Source organism: Podarcis bocagei (assembly GCF_964188305.1).
Source record: "Podarcis bocagei genome assembly, chromosome: 2".
Lineage (NCBI taxonomy): Eukaryota > Metazoa > Chordata > Lepidosauria > Squamata > Lacertidae > Podarcis > Podarcis bocagei.
Window position 1 is genome coordinate 83703689 of NC_138126.1, and position 16682 is coordinate 83720370.

The window sequence follows — 16682 nt, forward strand, 5'->3', positions numbered from 1 at the left end:
AGTGGGAACCCATTCAACGGCGTTAGTTGGCTGACTTCCAGTAAGGCAGGGGTCCCCTATTTGGAAATATCTGTAGAACAACGTCTATCAATCAGCCTTTGTGCCACAATTAGAGGAGTATTAGCTTTATCCTTCTCGTTAAATCCAGGGGAGTGTCTCCTCTGCCGTTTCTGTGTGCAAAGAGTTAAAAGGATTTGCTTGGATCCTGATATATGTTAGCTCAATTAAGTTCATGGAAGGAACATTTCCTGTCCCCTTCTCTTCTCTTTCCAGCGCCCCATTTCACATTATTCAAAAACGCCCTTCTGACCATCCAGAGAGGCTTTTGGGGAGACACAGAGGGAAGGAGGAAATGGGAATCTTTCCTTCTGTGAACTTTTCAGAGTTAACTTCTTAGGACCAAATTTTAAATTATTTTCAGGTATTTAAGTAGCTCATAAAAAAGGTAGGAAAGCAAACTATAGATGGAAAAAAATGATGGGGGGGAATGGTGTAAACTCTTCATTATCTTAGTCTCTACAAAGGCCAAGCTAAAACATATGGGTATGCATAAGTAGAACTGGTTCAGTGATTTCTTTCACATTTATCTCACCCACTCCCCGTTTTGTCCAATTCTGTCAGTTGAAAGACACTTTGGGGGAACCCCCCCCCTCAAACGCAGCATATACATTCCTAAATAAATTAAATAATCGGGGGGGGGTGTCAAGTAAGCCACTGCAACAGCCACATAAAAAGAATACTCAAAATGACTTCCCGAATAAGACTACAGTAGATTATTTTGATCAAAACTGCCCTTACCCCCCCTTTTTTTACCATAGCTTCTGGGGGAAGACTGGCTTCTTAAAATACAGAGAGAATTACTATGGGCAAAAATGCAAAGATTGTCCCAGAGTCTGAGAATAGCCATTTGTATGGGGTTTGCTTCTGGCAGCTTCCACTCTGACTCCCTGAAAATGCCTAGCTGATTAAATCACTGTGTTGTTTCAGTTTAATATTTTACTTTAAGGTGGCCAGAGGGGGGGGGGATGCAACTCATTTTTCTAGTTCAAACTTTAATGCTAAAAATTGTTTAGGTTTATTTTAAAAGAAAGATAAAGTGCTTGAACAAAGCCAATCATTTATAGCAGACACATGCTGGACAAGAATGACACTTTGGGGGATTGCTGCAGTGTTTAATAGTAAAATGTACTGCCTTGCATGTGACATCTGATAAATTCCAAACGAGGCCAGGGCTCGTGAAATTGATTTGAAAAAAAATTGCTAATGTTTTAAAGATAAAAGGAAGCATGCAAACCAAATCTAGAGCTATCATGGCTTGGGAGAGACACACATTATGGAATATTACTAAAATCACAAATAACAAACTGAAAAATGAATATGAACTGTGTTCTGCACAAATGAGAGACCACTGTTATTCAAAGAAATGTGTTGTGCTTGTGCATCAAGATGGAGGTTAGTAAAGCCAAAGAGCAAAAACAAGGCAGAACATCAATTCATAAGGCTGCCAGACAAAATGTCACACACTTCAAGGCAGATTCATTTCCATCCATGGAATCTTAACTCTGCCACTTAAAAGCTGTGTATAATTAAAATGCCAAAATGTAGAACAGTTGATAGTTTATTGTGTGGTGTGGGTGGATTCAGTATTCTGTCAGGGGATGGTTCAGGGTTAAAGCAAAAGATGAATTCATCAGAAATGAAATTGAACTGTATTTAAATATGAGGAAGCACAAGAGGGGAAATGGGTAGCTGGGCTTTAGAAAGACTGCAAAACAACTACTGGATTTCTATTACAGCTTTCAGGGCTCTTAAGGGATCACGGTAATGTAGCACATACATTCCAGGCTCTGTAGTATTTCTGGTGCATAAATTACATAGTTCACTTTTTAAAATCAAACAATGCAGAGCCTGGAGTAACTTAAAAACAACAACAACAACTAGCTCAACGAGCTGCCAGAGAATGTGACATTTGTTTTTCCTCTGTATTAGGAAACGTTCACACAGCCATCAAGATATTTATGAAATAAACTCAGTGTGTGAGGGCTTCAGGGTGGTTATTTTTTGTCAAGGTTGAACTTAGTGAAACAACTTCAGAAAGCAATAACTATTGGGAATCCAAGTTTAGTAATGTAAGTAAATAATTTTCTTAGTCATTTTATAACATCCATTCAATAACAATGTTTTGATATCAATTCCACTTTAGCTAATAATGTGCTTGTTGGTTACAATTTATTTGTATATCAGATCTATAAGCTACCTCCTCTCCTCCATTTATGCAATGATTTGCATTTATGACTATTTAATTCTGTCAGGTTCTATTGCAAACACATGTAAGAGGAAATGTGGAAAACCAAGAATATTTCAAGCGTACTTTGGTAGTTATGGAACACTGACTGTATGAATTGAAACCAGACACTGATATAGGGGGAAATGTGTTGTGTGTTTTTTAAGTTATAGTCTGAATATTGAGCTTTGTATGATTTGACCATTAAGCAGAATATTTTTTTTTAATAGTTTGCATTTTGAAGAAAATTAAGATGTGTATTAGTGCGTTTGGCCTTCAGTGATTCTGTATTACCTGGACACAGCAGTTTGGTTTAGTAAGAGCAAACGTGTTCTGTTAATAAAAATATGGAATTTTTTTCATGGACTTCATCCTATTGCCAAAGCTATCCAGTAAGGAAAGTGGGAAGACTTGAAGCAACTCGTACAGTTGACCTTGTGTGATAATCCTCTATCAGTTTCTGAACATTCTATTAAATATTCACAAGAGCATAACTAATTACTAATTTTAGGTGCTTAAGTTCAGCAGCAGGTTCAAAAGCAATAGGCTTTTAAATCACTACAAACCAGAAACAAATTTAGCACCTTGGACAGTAGGACCCAACTCTGCACAACTGCCTTAGTCTGGGTCTACATGCCCTGTTCTCTGATCCTTTGTACCACTCTCATGGACTGGACTTGGCTATACTCTTCTACCTGAAGTACAACAGGATTAATGACAGCCCCACTAACCTTCCACTTGGAACTATACCAACACTAGTGACAGTACAACATTGAATTCAATAGGTCTTATTTCTGAATATGCATAGTTAGTTTAGGGTAGCACCTGGCTATCCCACTGACACTAAAAGAATAGGGCTGGACAACCTTAGAAGTTTGGTTGTATTTTTGGATGTTTTGAGGGTAATGCAAGCAACTCTTTTACTTGCCTTGCTTATTAGAGCTAAAGCTTAACTTGATTAATCAAATGCTCTTTAAATCCCAGCAAATGAAAACAGCTAGTACAACCAATGATTTGTCTTGTGGTGAGCAATTATGTACAAACTCTTTATCTACTGGAGTTTAAATCTGCAGAAAGAATGCAATCCTAAATTGTTCTGGTTGGGATTATTTTTTTAATGGAAAAGGAGATTTATTTTATTGAAGCGTGGAGTGAAATGTAGGTGTCAAGCAGAGGTTAAATAAATTTATTTGCATGCAGAGATTTTGTGGTTTGCCAGGGCCCAGAGAAAGATGATGAATAAAGAGAGGGGGCAAGGTCTTGGGTTCAAATAGGCCACAACTATTTGATTACAGATGCAAATAGGCTTTGGCATAGGCACTGGGTATGTATCATATCAGCCAACCAAAATGCAGGTTAATTAATGGTTGGGTCAGCCCTAGCTTGAGGGCTGTCCTATAATGCTCATCAATTCCAGGAGATCACACCATGACAACCATTTGGAGGGGAGCTATGGCCCATCAGCCCCCATCTGAGCTTCTAGACAGTAGCAAGCCCTCCCAGACCCCATTTCTTGTTACAGAAGGGGGCAGGCTCCCAACTTCTGCCAAGACTAAGGATGCAACCCAGTGCCTTATCCATCAACAAGTTGTGACCATTGCTATGAGGTAGGTAAAAATTTCAGACGACCCCAACTTGCCTGAAGGAAAATTTCTCCCTGGCCCTGAATACAGCAAGGTCCATAGCAAGGCCTCGCACAAGGCTCACCTTTGGGCAGTAGCACAGACTATTGCATAGGGTGGGAAATCCAACTCTGACTGAGCTGGCTGGGGGTGGGTGTAGGGTCACAGCCTGCCTAAATACCTGGCAAGTGGACCTGAATAAAGACCTTGAGTGAGGCTCAGATTCTCACTCAAGTCTGATGCGTAGGCTACACTCCCTTGCCCATCTATGATTGGCTCATTCAAACAGGCAGCCACCCAGCAGTCCGTGCAACTGGTGCAGGAGAAGGGTGTCCTCCAATGGTTGTACAGGGCAGGAGGAGGGACCCAGGCTGGTCCACGGCTGCCTCCTGTCACCATTCAACAGTAAACAGTCCTTTAAGAAGAACTATGCAGAGAGACCAACAGAAACAGCTTCAGTGGTATGCAAAACACATATGTAACCAGTGCTCAGCTCTTTCTTCTACTTCTAAAAGAAGTAATTCATAAACCATCTGTTTGTAGTAATTGTGACACTACAGTTTATACAGCGAGAGGGAGATAGCTAACTCTATGTATCAGAGTAGTTATTTACAGGCCCAAGACACCATACCCATTAGAATACATTTGATTCTAAAGTCCAAACCTATGCCTTATTAAAATGAATGTAGGGAACAAGCCAAATTATTCCCTCTAACATCTTTTTCATATTGAAATATGAAGTATGTGGATTTCACATCTGAGCATGAGATTTCTGACATTTCAAAGATGCATAACTTCCACAATTTGCTGGTAGCTTACTCATCCTTTGAAACCACAAGTTCTTAAAATGTATAATTATTAGAAAGAATCATAACGTCAGGTAAAGCACAGTGTAGAAAATAAGCAAGGTGGAGGTGGTCCTGCTAAAGTAATTCTTTTTTAAAAAATCAATTCTGTTTTAAGAGTTGATGAGTGTGCACTTAAAAGAAGAACACAAAAGTGCTTCTTGGAACATTGCTACTTTGTTTTAATTAGGATTCCAAGCAGCGCTATCAAATGTTATGCCTTAGAATTGCTTCCAAAAGGAAGTGCAGTTTAATTTCATCGCTCTTTATTGCAGGCCTACATATGCAGGAAGATTAAAAAAAGAACCAGAAAGGAGTCAGTCCACCCTCTCTGGTACATTTTTGCCTTGGTCCTCCCCTTCCCCATATCAACGTAATATTTCGTTTCCGCCTTCTCCCAGGAAGACAATATCTAGATGTTTTCCTTTTGCTTAAAAAGGTAAAGGGACCTCTGACCATTAGGTCCAGTCTCACTTTATTGGCCGAGGGAGCCGGCGTACAGCTTCCGGGTCATGTGGCCAGCATGACTAAGCCACTTCTGGTGAACCAGAGCAGCACACGGAAACGCCGTTTACCTTCCCGCCAGAGTGGTATCTATTTATCTACTTGCACTTGATGTGCTTTCAAACTGCTAGGTTGGCAGGAGAAGGGACCGAGCAACGGGAGCTCACCCCATCGCGGGGATTCGAACTGCTGACCTTCTGATCAGCAAGTCCTAGGCTCTGTGGTTTAACCCACAGCGTCACCCGCATCCCTTTTTCCTTTTGCTTACATTTCCTTAAGTCAGTTTTCCCCAACCTGGCATGCTCCAGATGTTCAGGTTCTGCCACTCCCATTGGCCCCAGTATGCCCATTGGCCAGGGCTGATGGGAGTTGTAGTCCAAAACATATGAAGGGTCTCCGCTTGGGGAAGCCTGCCTTAGCTGTAAGAATGTTTAATATCTCCTGTTATTTTTTCCCATGTAATTCCTAAAGATTTGTAATATGCTCACCTTTACAATGATATCTATTGAGTCACCTTGATAGTTTCTTTCTAAATCATCCTTTTTGTGGTTGTTATGCAGTGAGGATAATGCTTACAGTCATTTCCCAAAAGGTCGTTATGACTTTAACCAGGATGACGGCAATCTTTAAAAGGGCAAGGCAGCAAGATAGAGTATGTACCCTTCTTCCCTACCTGGGATAGCAACAAAGATTCTAGTTTTGCTCTTCAGCAAATGGAAGAGGATGCTGGTCAAGGGCAGTGGTGCAATATAGTGCCCTAGAACAGAGGTGGGAATCCTCTGGCTCCAACTTACGACTCTCATCAGCCCAAGACAGCATGGTCAGGGATGATGGGAACTGCAGTCCAGGAACATCTGGAAGATCACAAAGCTAAAAGCTAATGCTATTCTAGGTTGCATCAACAGAAGTACGGTGTCCAGATTAAGGGAAGTAATAGTACCACTCTATTCTGCCTTCGTCAGACCACATTTGGAGTACTGTGTTTACTTTGGGCACCACAATTTAAGAAGGATGTTGAGAAGCTGGAATGTGTGCAGAAGATGACAACCAAGATGATAAAGGGTCTGGAAACCAAGCCTTATGAAGAACAGTTGAAAGAGCTGGGTATGTTTAGCCTGGAAAGCGGAGACTGGGAGGAGGTATAATAGCCATCTTCAAATATCTTAAGGGCGGTCACACAGAAGATGCAGCAAGCTTGTTTTCTCCTGCTCTGGAGAGTAGGACTCGAATCAACGGCCTCAAGTTACAAGAGAGGAGATTCCAACATCAGGAAGAGCTTTCTGACATTAAGAGCTGTTCAACAGTGGAACAGACTCCCTTGGAATGTGGTGGACTCTCCTTCGTTGGAGGTTTTAAAGCAGAGGTTGGATGGTCAACTGTCATGGATGTTTTAGCTGAAAATTCCTACATTGCAGGGGGTTAAACCAGATGATCCTTGGAGTCCCTTCCAACTCTACAATTCTATGAGTCTATGTACCATCTCTAAATGAAAATATGGGTCATATGTCCCCTGGACACCATTATGAAAGCAAATTGAAGAAAAATAAATAAAAACAAATGCATCATTGCCTGATATTGTGTTCAACTGTTACATCTGAAAGGAGAAATGGAACCAATTCACCCCTAAATGCCATGGCATAATGGATAATGATAGTCAGTTACTGTTTTCATTCTCATTATTCTGAATAACCTAATGATCCAAGGAACAGAAGCAGGAGCAGTCATTCTTCCCTACAATGTATGTACTTGGGGAAGAATTTAATGTTAAAATGCTTTCCTGCTTCTTGGTGGTCTCATGGAGTTCACGGATGCTTTAAACAGAGCTGCTCTTTCAATCACTGAGCATTTTTAAAAGTCAAACATGTCCCACTTGGACCTATCACTCCTATACTTGACCTGCCTGGCTCCACAATTCAAGGCACAATAGTATTGCAGAGAAACCTCATTTCACAGTTAAGTCTGAGCTGTAGTTAATCTCTGGCTGTATTGACACAGTGACTTCACTTAAGTGACCCCTACTAAAGAAAATAAACTATAATGGGGAGAATTAGGCTACAATCCATAGAAGCTTACAACTCTAATGGAAGTTTTATCTCACCCCCGCCCCCCGGCCATAATCAGGCCTTCCACATATAATAAAAACCTGTGTTTTTTTTAAAGCTTGGGGAGCTTTAGAATTAAACGCAAGGCTAAGGACCTACTTTTAGCAAGAAAAATGTTGACAGTTCCATGGACTTTTCAAACCCTTTCACACACCCTTTCAAGTTGTTTGATAGATTGCAGTTCAGGTTTGCTGATGGGCTGGTTAGGGAAAATGCCTCATAGCACCCACCAATTCACACACACACACTGTCAATAATAGCTGCAGGGTAACAATATGCACTCACAGCTGCAGTCTGACTTAATTTAACACTAGCAAGCCACGTGGAATTGCCAAAGCTTTCTCCAAGTCAGCTAGGCTTTGAAAGTTATCACACTATAACATGCTTCTAACCTGAAGCCCTTATTAACATTTAAGGATTGGAAGGATTAATGTTTCTGAAAAAATGTTTCAAAACATAAGAGGGAAAGAACAGTAAATATATCATTTCAGCAGAAACAAGGAAATTGGCATCCCAGAAATGAAAACTTGTTTTGATCGTGGATACAAATCAGCAGATGTCGTGCTGGCATAGTGAATGTATGTTTAGATGCAATTGGAACTAGCACAGTGACGGATAAACTATCAAGCAATTGTTTTGACAATAACACAACAACACTACAGTAGCTCCTTTTTAAATTGTTCCAATGAGTCATGCAAATGCATCTCCAATAATATTAGGCAAGTCCATTCATTTACACCAGTGTCTTTACTAAGTAAGATATTACTACTTCATATTGGATGGCATAGAACCAAGTATATTCTGATACTTCTGGTTATGGAAGTTCTAGGCATAATTATTGATCCTTTAAGTAACTTCTTTGCCATATAAACCAAGAGCTGACCCCAGCACAGGCCAAATAAAGTGGGCTATTGGGTGTCAATGAACAGTGCAAACTTTATTTGTTCAGGCTATTTTATTCTGTTGTGCAAAGGAAATACATAGCTTTCTCTTTTTAGCTTCTTGTGTCAGTGGATGATGAACCATAGGTGTTGCCAGCTTTGGTGACCTCTTATGGCCCATTGCGGAAGGTACCTGAATTGCATAAACTTGAAAGATGGACACCGTATGAATCAGTTTCTGCATATTAAAATTAAGCAGAGAAAAATAAAACACTTGGCACTTTGGAGCTGGATGCCAGAGATTACTAAGTGGGTGCCTGCTGGTTTTTCACATGCATTTATTTAATGTTTTATAAACAGCTTTCCAATAAATGCTTCCAAAGTGGTGTAACAACAAAATAACATATATAGTAAAAAAAATGTATACATAGTAATCAAAAAGTTTTACAGGGCATTCTAGTGCTGGATTGATGCTGTTTTAGATGGATGACCTGAATGTATGCCTACTTGCTTTCACATGTTCTACTTCTATATTTGTAAACAAAGATTAGTCTACAGCAGGGGTTGCCAAAAGTTCTAACTGCAGGGCCTACTTGAGATATGTGAAAATACCGGTAACTACGGCCCACTAAACGGCGGTGCAGGGACAGAGCCAGCCACAAAATGAAGGCAGGTGAAGGCAAAGCTTGGCATAATCAGCTGGGGATCACCAACATCACTTTCTACCAATATCTAGTCCATATTTGGAAATTTCTAAATTCTTTGCCACATTGTTTTCCTTGTACAAGGAGTTCTATAGCTTAGTTTTCCATATCCTGAGAACAGACAATTTGCTCCTGAAGTATTGTGACAGCCTCACCATTTTCGGCAGAATTGGCTGATCCAAAGAGTGGAAGAGGCTATATCTATATTTCACCTTTCTCATCACTACATGCCTCTCAAAGTATTTTTACCTGTCTCTTATCATTTCTTCTTCCATTCTCCTTTTACACTCAACTTGCATCTCATTCCCACCTCCATCCCCCAAATTGCCAGATTCTTTTATCCTTCTTCTCTAGTCTTTTTACACTTACTTCTTCCTCTTATAAGACCTTTCCTCTCTTATTCTCTTCATTTCTATTCCTAGTCTGTTTGTTTATTACAATTATTGTTAATAAAAACCTTTTATTTCACTTTCTAATTTCCATCAACAACTTCTCTAGATCTTTCCCCTCAGAGAAGGGAGACTTTCCTTCCTTCTCCATCCACCTCCATGCAGTTCTCTTTCTCCTAGTCTCCTCTACATAGCGTGCAAGAGGTGCTAGCATGGATCTAATCAAAAGACTATGGCAAGGGTTGGAGGCAGGACAGGCAAGTGAGTAGGCACTGCACTGTTTGTTGCACTGAGGCCCACCTGAAAATGGTCCAAAGCCCACAGGTGAGTCTTAGCCCACTGTATGAGAAACACTGGCCTATAGCACTTGTGATTAGTGAAGAAACTGGCCTATGATTTACCTTAGAATGTCCTACATTGTTACTAGATGTATGGATGGAAAGATAGATGCCATATAGATAATACTTAAGGAATTCTATATATGAGAACTCTGATACAAACAGACCTGATCTACACCTCCTAAACTAATGTGCAGATAAGAACTTAGTTGCACACCAGTTCTCATACTTCCCAGATGATTGGATGCAGTTCTTGGCTTAAAAAAGGTATCACAATATATTAGAAATCCATATTTTCAGAGGAAAATCATAATATGAGAGAAAAAATACATTTAGAATGTATATTTTAATGCATGTTAAATGTACATTTTTATGCTGATCTTTTTAAATTGCAGATTAATGCAGAATCAGAACAGAACAGATTTATGGGTGAATACATATGGAAATGACATGGAAATGAAATAAACTTGTATCACTTATACCTAATTGATGGATAGACTGGGGCAGTGTAGCAAATATTAGTGTGTCTGTATAACTTTGTTAAAAACTTGCTTCAAGTTCTGTTTGTCATGTGTCAAACAAGGTTAATTTATGTTAAAAACATTACAGTTATTGAAGAGGGGTCTTAGAAAAGAGGTAAGGAGACTGGTTATGTCAAGGGCTATGTGACAGTTGCTATGATACAAAGAGTGTTCTTCTGCCAACACCAGACAAAGCACTAGCAAGCTAGCATGTCACAGCAGAGACTGCCCCGGGCTCCCACATCATAAGGAGACCTCCTTCTCTGAAATACCACATTAAATTCCTTTGCACGTTGATATTCAAACAAGAGGGAGAAATTGAAATCACTATTCTGATGCAAAAATGGTTTGATATAGGGAAAAGAACTGTGGATGAGAATATGAACAAGATAAGATTTGGGTCATCACCATAAGGGACTTATTTCTCAATTAAAAATTCAGCACATCTCTTCAGATGCCAGTCATCACCTCCTTGTGCAGCACTAGGGACTAGCCTTGACATTTTGTCATATGAACTACTGGCTCTCTCATGAAGCAACACTTAAAACAAAGCTCAAATACCTTTGCAGCTTCATGCCAGTGTAAGCCACACTTTAGTCACTTAAGAGCTAATTAATGCCAAGAACTGATGGGTTGTATCCAACTGGTGTCTCTCTGCTGATGGAAGGCTCTCTGATCCAGTGGTACCTTCTTCTAGTGGAACATGGATAGAGAGAATATCCTGCAATGCCCCTTCCTCCTGAAGCCCATCATCCCAACCCTGGGTTTGAGGATCACCTTCACCATTGCCAAAGATTGCCTGCTGGAACAAAGAGTTCTTGGCTGGAGAAGCATCAGTTGGATACAAGTCTGTAAGTATTCTTCTGATGAGGAGCCAAATGATAACACTATGGATGCTGTGGGCAGGTGTTAACAGTTCTGCTTTGGGCAGCTCTTTAAGAACAGATAGCAGTATACAGGAATATTAGAATGAATTTTAATATTACAAGACTGAACCCAGGATTCTAGAGGCCCAAAGATATTGGCCTGGCCTACTGCTATCCAGCTGTTACCCGCTTGCAGTCCTGATCATAAGGACAGAGGCACACCCCAGCCAGCAGGTACATGTCTGCTTCATATCAAGGTTTCCACTTCCTTCTCCAATAATGTAGTAAAAATCATACTGTGTCCTCACATCACATTGTGCATTTCCTACCTGCACCATGCAATGTTGCAACACCAGGTGAGGAAGGCAAGAGATATACATATGATGCTATCAGGGCACAAGCTATGGAGAAGGAAAAGGAGAATGTGACATGGGGCTGTTATTTTCTGTGGTGGCCTCCTCTTTTTCATCACATTGTTTTGAGTTTGGTTGCAACTTTCAAGGACAAGTGGGGCATACCTGGGTCTTCCTTACCATTGGATTAAAGCTACTGAGGCATTAGAAAAGTTTGAGATGAACAGTATACACAGCGTTTGTCAAATGAAAAGTGCCAGGTGCCTCACCTCTTCACAGGATCTGGCCTCCTCTACACTACTAATAGGATTCCTCCCATCCCCACAACTGTTCTAGTTTGGAACAGCAGCAAAAAGGATATTATAGAACTGGAAGTATGTCTAGAGTTTCTCTATATGGTTCCCTGGGGTCAATGTTACTGATTCACCACTTACAAGAAGTTATATAACAAGTTTCAGAAAATATAACTGCAGTAAGTGGCAGAGGAATGACTGTCCCCCACCTCAGTGAACAATATTTAAGCTTGAAAACTCTAACAAGTTATGAGGGGGTGAGCATAAGAAGATAGAATGAAAAATGCTACAAAATATATATCTTATTCCTTTTTAACTTCTAGGAGTTCCTCGGACATAAAGAAATTATAACTCAGCATCAACATTGCCCCTTTAAGGCAAGCAAAACTAAAGGCAGCATTAACATACTATTAAGCTTCAGTTCTCAAGGCACAGTTGGCACTACTAAAGCCCAAGCAAAATCAAAGGCGGCATGAAGGCACAGATCTCTGAGCGCAACACTTGAAACATTTTTAATACAGAAATGGAGAAACTTGGATGTCTCCACTCTGTGGGTCACTGTCAAGTGAGGAAATTGCAAAGTGAAAAGTCACCTTAGATGTGCATGAAACAAGGTATGCTCTAATAACACAATGAATCAATGTCCTTCACCTTTCACTCATGTGCAAACATATACTAGCTCACATAAAAGCTTCAAAAGTCGCAGGGGGGAAAAGATTTAGCCACTGTCTGGTATTTGAAAATATGCCTGAAAATATTTGTTGGGTTTGTTCTACGTAGGGAAGCTCATACTTCTAAAATAGTATTGATGATAGCCAAGACTGACAACATCTAGTCCAGCCTTCTCTGTAAAAAAGCCTTCATAACTTGCCTTGAACCTGAGACCCAAAAGATTTCAAGCAGGGAGTCAGCCTGTGTACCACTAGTCTGTTCTGTCCAAATAAACTAACAAGAGGGATACCAGCAAGGAATCTTCGTAACAACAAGCCAGAAAGGAGCTTACCTAACCTGTTTAAAACTCTGATGCCGTACTTGCCACTGATCTAAACAACAAACAGTCTCTGTTGATGTATTCTTCCAGTAGACCACATTGACCCTGTTTTACTTTCACACATCCCTCATCTTGCCCTGCTTCCAATTTAACTAAAGTTTATGCTAATACTCCCATGGCCCCCAAAAGCTGACCAACCATTCCTCTTTAAGACCCTAGACTTTATCCTAAGTGGTGCCCACAACCTGATGTTGAGATGTGGTGTTGAAATGACCACAGTCAAATTCAACACATATGTTAAGTTGGAAGTTACCAATGAAGTCCATCACAAATCACATTTGATATATATATAAAAGAAACTGAGGGGACTAGTTAAAAGAAAGTTTTAAAAGGAGGAGGATCAAATATCTCCAAAAACCTTAGAGGTTATTTTAAACCATAAAAGCTAAAACAATCTAATGGAAGCATCTCATTTGTGCAATAACTCCCACCTGCACAACGGACCACCTGTCCAAATCTGAGGGTGAAGAGAGGGAATGGAAGTCCCATTGCATGGACATTTGTTAGATACAACCCATAGCTAGAATTTATAAAGACACCAACAAGTCTAAGAGGATGTCAGAGTGGTTAATAAGCAGAATTGAGCTAGAAAAACTGCAAAAGGCAAGGAAGATTCCTTCAAAGAAAGGGGGGGAGGATATTATTATTATTATTATTATTATTATTATTATTATTTATTTAAAATGATTTAAATCACAGCCTTTCTGCTAAAAGAAGATTGTTGTAAACCGCTGTAATATCTACATGATACAGCAGCAATGTTTTTGTTTTTTTTAAGAAAAAGAGGTGCGTTTTTTTAGAAAACGCACCATGAACATCTCACTCGTTCTCTTCTAATGGCAATGGTGCCCACCTGAGAGGTGCCAGAACTGAATTCTGGCAGCTTCCAGCTGAAAAGAAAGCCCTGTACAGTGATGTATAAATATTTTTATGAATAACTTAAAAAAACAAACCACCCCACCTCCAAATACAAAACGCTTGAAAGAAATAAAGAGATAGTGTGACATAACAACTGGAGTTCATATTTTATAAACTTGTCTAAACAAAACTGCCTTGGCCAGAAGGTAGAAAGTCAAAAGGAAGGGAACCTCTCACAGAATAAAATTCTGTAACTGGGATGCGGCCACTTAAAATACACTTCCACATATTGCAGACATCAGAGCCTTAAGTCTGTGCTGGGATACAGAAAGGGGCCTTGAATGTCTTACCCAAATGAGAACAAAAGAATGTGTCGAATGTGGCAATATTAAGACAATCTAAAGAAAGAACAATGTGAAGAGCTTATTACTTTCACCACATATGACGCTCATCAGAATTCCACCTCTCAATTCAAACCCAGTTTAATTTACATTCCCCCACCCTCAGTCTCCAGTCTCCAACCCAGGTACAGCCCCTCCACAAACAATTGCCCAAGTGGAGTGTCCTCACCTTCATCTCACCTCAACAGACTGGACCAAAGTGCTAATAATTTATGGCAAAGTTCAGGATTTACCCACTTTTTAACCTTTACCATACATATTCAAGAGATATGGACAACTTGTGGCACAAGGATAAATGATGTCAAACCTATATCTGTTTACAAGTGCTGTATATACAAAGAAGAAGAAGAAGAGTTTGGATTTGATATCCTGCTTTATCGCTACCCAAAGGAGTCTCAAAGGAGCTAACAATCTCCTTTCCCTTCCTCTCCCACAACAAACACTCTGTGAGGTGATTGAGGCTGAGAGACTTCACAGAAGTGTGACTGGCCCAAGGTCACCCAGCAGCTGCATGTGGAGGAGCGGAGACGCCAACCCGGTACACCAGATTACGAGTCTACCGCTCTTAACCACTACACCACACTGGCTCTCCAGTGGCTTGACATTACACAGAATCCAGCTACACCTAACTGTTTATCCACTTTAAATTGCTGGAAAGGATAAATATCTGTTAAGCAATTTCAAACCTGTAAGAGAGTGGGGGGAAGAATGTGTTTTATTCGTTATATTCATAATAATGCTTTAAAGCTCTTGCAGCAAGCCAAGGAACAGCATGGTCTAAAACAGAGGATCTCATTTAAATATTTGACATAAGCAATTGTCTGGATGGCATACACATTTTTATGAGCAGCACTTTTTATAATGCTAGTGGCTGTAAATAATGGAAAGCCAATTAAAACGAATATCTTATCAAGGACAAATGCCATTAAACTACAAATAAAACGTTTATGCCAAGTCGTGAAAAATCTACCCTATTTAGTTAATGAATTGAGCATGGGATAATTTAGATTGCCAAACTACAATTTTAGAAAGCTGATGGGGATGTAAACCTGTGGAGAACTGCACTTCTATGTTAGTGTATTGATTTGACTAGCACTTATTATGTTAGCAGCCTCTTGAATTTTATTATGAAGTGGAATTGAAAAGTTCCTCTTTTTCTGCTTGTCTCCTTAAACTGACTTGTTTTATTTAATGTATGCTTCACATCCCATTTAAGATTAGATTAACAACACAATCCTATGCATATTTACTGAGAGGTAAGTTCCACTGAGTTGAATGGGACTTACTCCTAGGTAAGCATTTATAGGCTTGCAAACTAAGTCTGCATTCTACGGGCAAAGGGTTGAATAACTTCAGAGAGTTCAGTGCCAAAGAATTATGGGCTTCCCCACACTACATATTTATTGAGCATTCATTTACTTTCCAAATCACACAAAGTACAATTCTTTTTCCAAAAGTGGATTTGTTGCCATTGGGGTAGTATATAACTAATTTTTACTGTTGGGTTTCCCATAGGCATCTAGTTGGCCACTGTGAGAACAAAATGCTGGACTAGATGGACCATTGGCCTGATCCAGCATGCTCTTTTATGTTATGGTCTTACTCTTACTTTATTTTGATTGGTCAACTCTGAGTAAAATTTAGTTGAGTGTCATTCATACGATCTAATTTAATTGCCTAAACCTGAAATTCTGGTTCCAAAATTAATCCCTTCCATGAAAAATCAACAATCTGGAGGCACCCCATGTCCTTCTTCTGCCGGATAAGTGTTTTAAGGAATGAAGTTGAGACAACTGTCCCCTTTTCTTGCAAAACAGATTTTTTTAAAAAAAAACCAAAAGTTTAACCTATAACTAACTCACAAGTTACATTTGGTTTCAAATGTGACCAAACTTTTCCCATCACCTGAAGGAATTCTAACATTATCCAGGTGCAATAAAGTGTGCTTTTAATGCCACTAGAGAGTTGCTTGAGTATTATTGCAGACACAGAACTGGCTGAAGAATCAAGAATCGGATGAAGAAACCAGCTTCTGGATTGACAGAATTGATATTTAACAGGATCCATGATAGGTTACTAGTCTCAATGCAGGCACTCTCACATAGTGATGACTGACTCTGGGTGAATTGCTGCTGCCTTCAGCCCTGAGTGCCCAGGTGCCCCAACTGTGCATAGACACACTGTGTACAAGCAAGTGCTCCCGCATATAGGTTTATCTGCAGTCATTTTTGCTCAGTGAAGCAGGGATGCATTCTTGGTGGAAGAACTGGCGGAGTGACTCTGCTCCTGTTTCACTATACGAATGTACTCGGAAACTGGTAAGGAAATCTATCACAAAGTGTGCAATGAGCAAATGATTAACATTAAATGAATACGTATAAATGCCCAACGAGCAAACCAGAATGAATACAAAAGGAACGCTCACAAACAAGTTGCCCTGCAAACATGTTGGAACAAATGCTCAATAAAGACTGGACATAATCTAATTTGTGCAAGCAAATCAGTATGAATGTTCAATAAGTAGGTCATGTGAGAGAGTCCATAATTTGGCTTTGAACTCTCTGAAGTTATTTAACTCCTTGCCTATAGAGTGAAGATGAAGCCCATAATCCTATAAATGCTTACCTGGAAGTAAGTCCTATTCAACTCAGTAAACATGCATAGGATTGT

At 39.8% G+C, this 16682-nt stretch overlaps 2 protein-coding genes across 6 annotated transcripts in view; one reads left to right on the top strand and one right to left on the bottom strand.

The window, feature by feature from the left end:
• The window catches only part of DOCK2 (dedicator of cytokinesis 2), a 246435-nt gene that overhangs the window by 119581 nt on the left and 110172 nt on the right, over window positions 1-16682 (bottom strand). The gene's annotated exons all lie outside the window — the stretch shown is intronic.
• Window positions 1-16682, top strand: part of INSYN2B (inhibitory synaptic factor family member 2B) — a 73860-nt gene that overhangs the window by 30696 nt on the left and 26482 nt on the right. The window contains exon 2 of one of the 3 annotated variants that reach the window (XM_081178553.1): window positions 3807-3891. The exons of the other annotated variants lie outside the window; for them this stretch is intronic. The gene's annotated coding sequence lies outside the window, so the exon portion shown is untranslated. The remainder of the gene's footprint in view (window positions 1-3806; window positions 3892-16682) is intronic. 3 annotated transcript variants of the gene reach the window in all.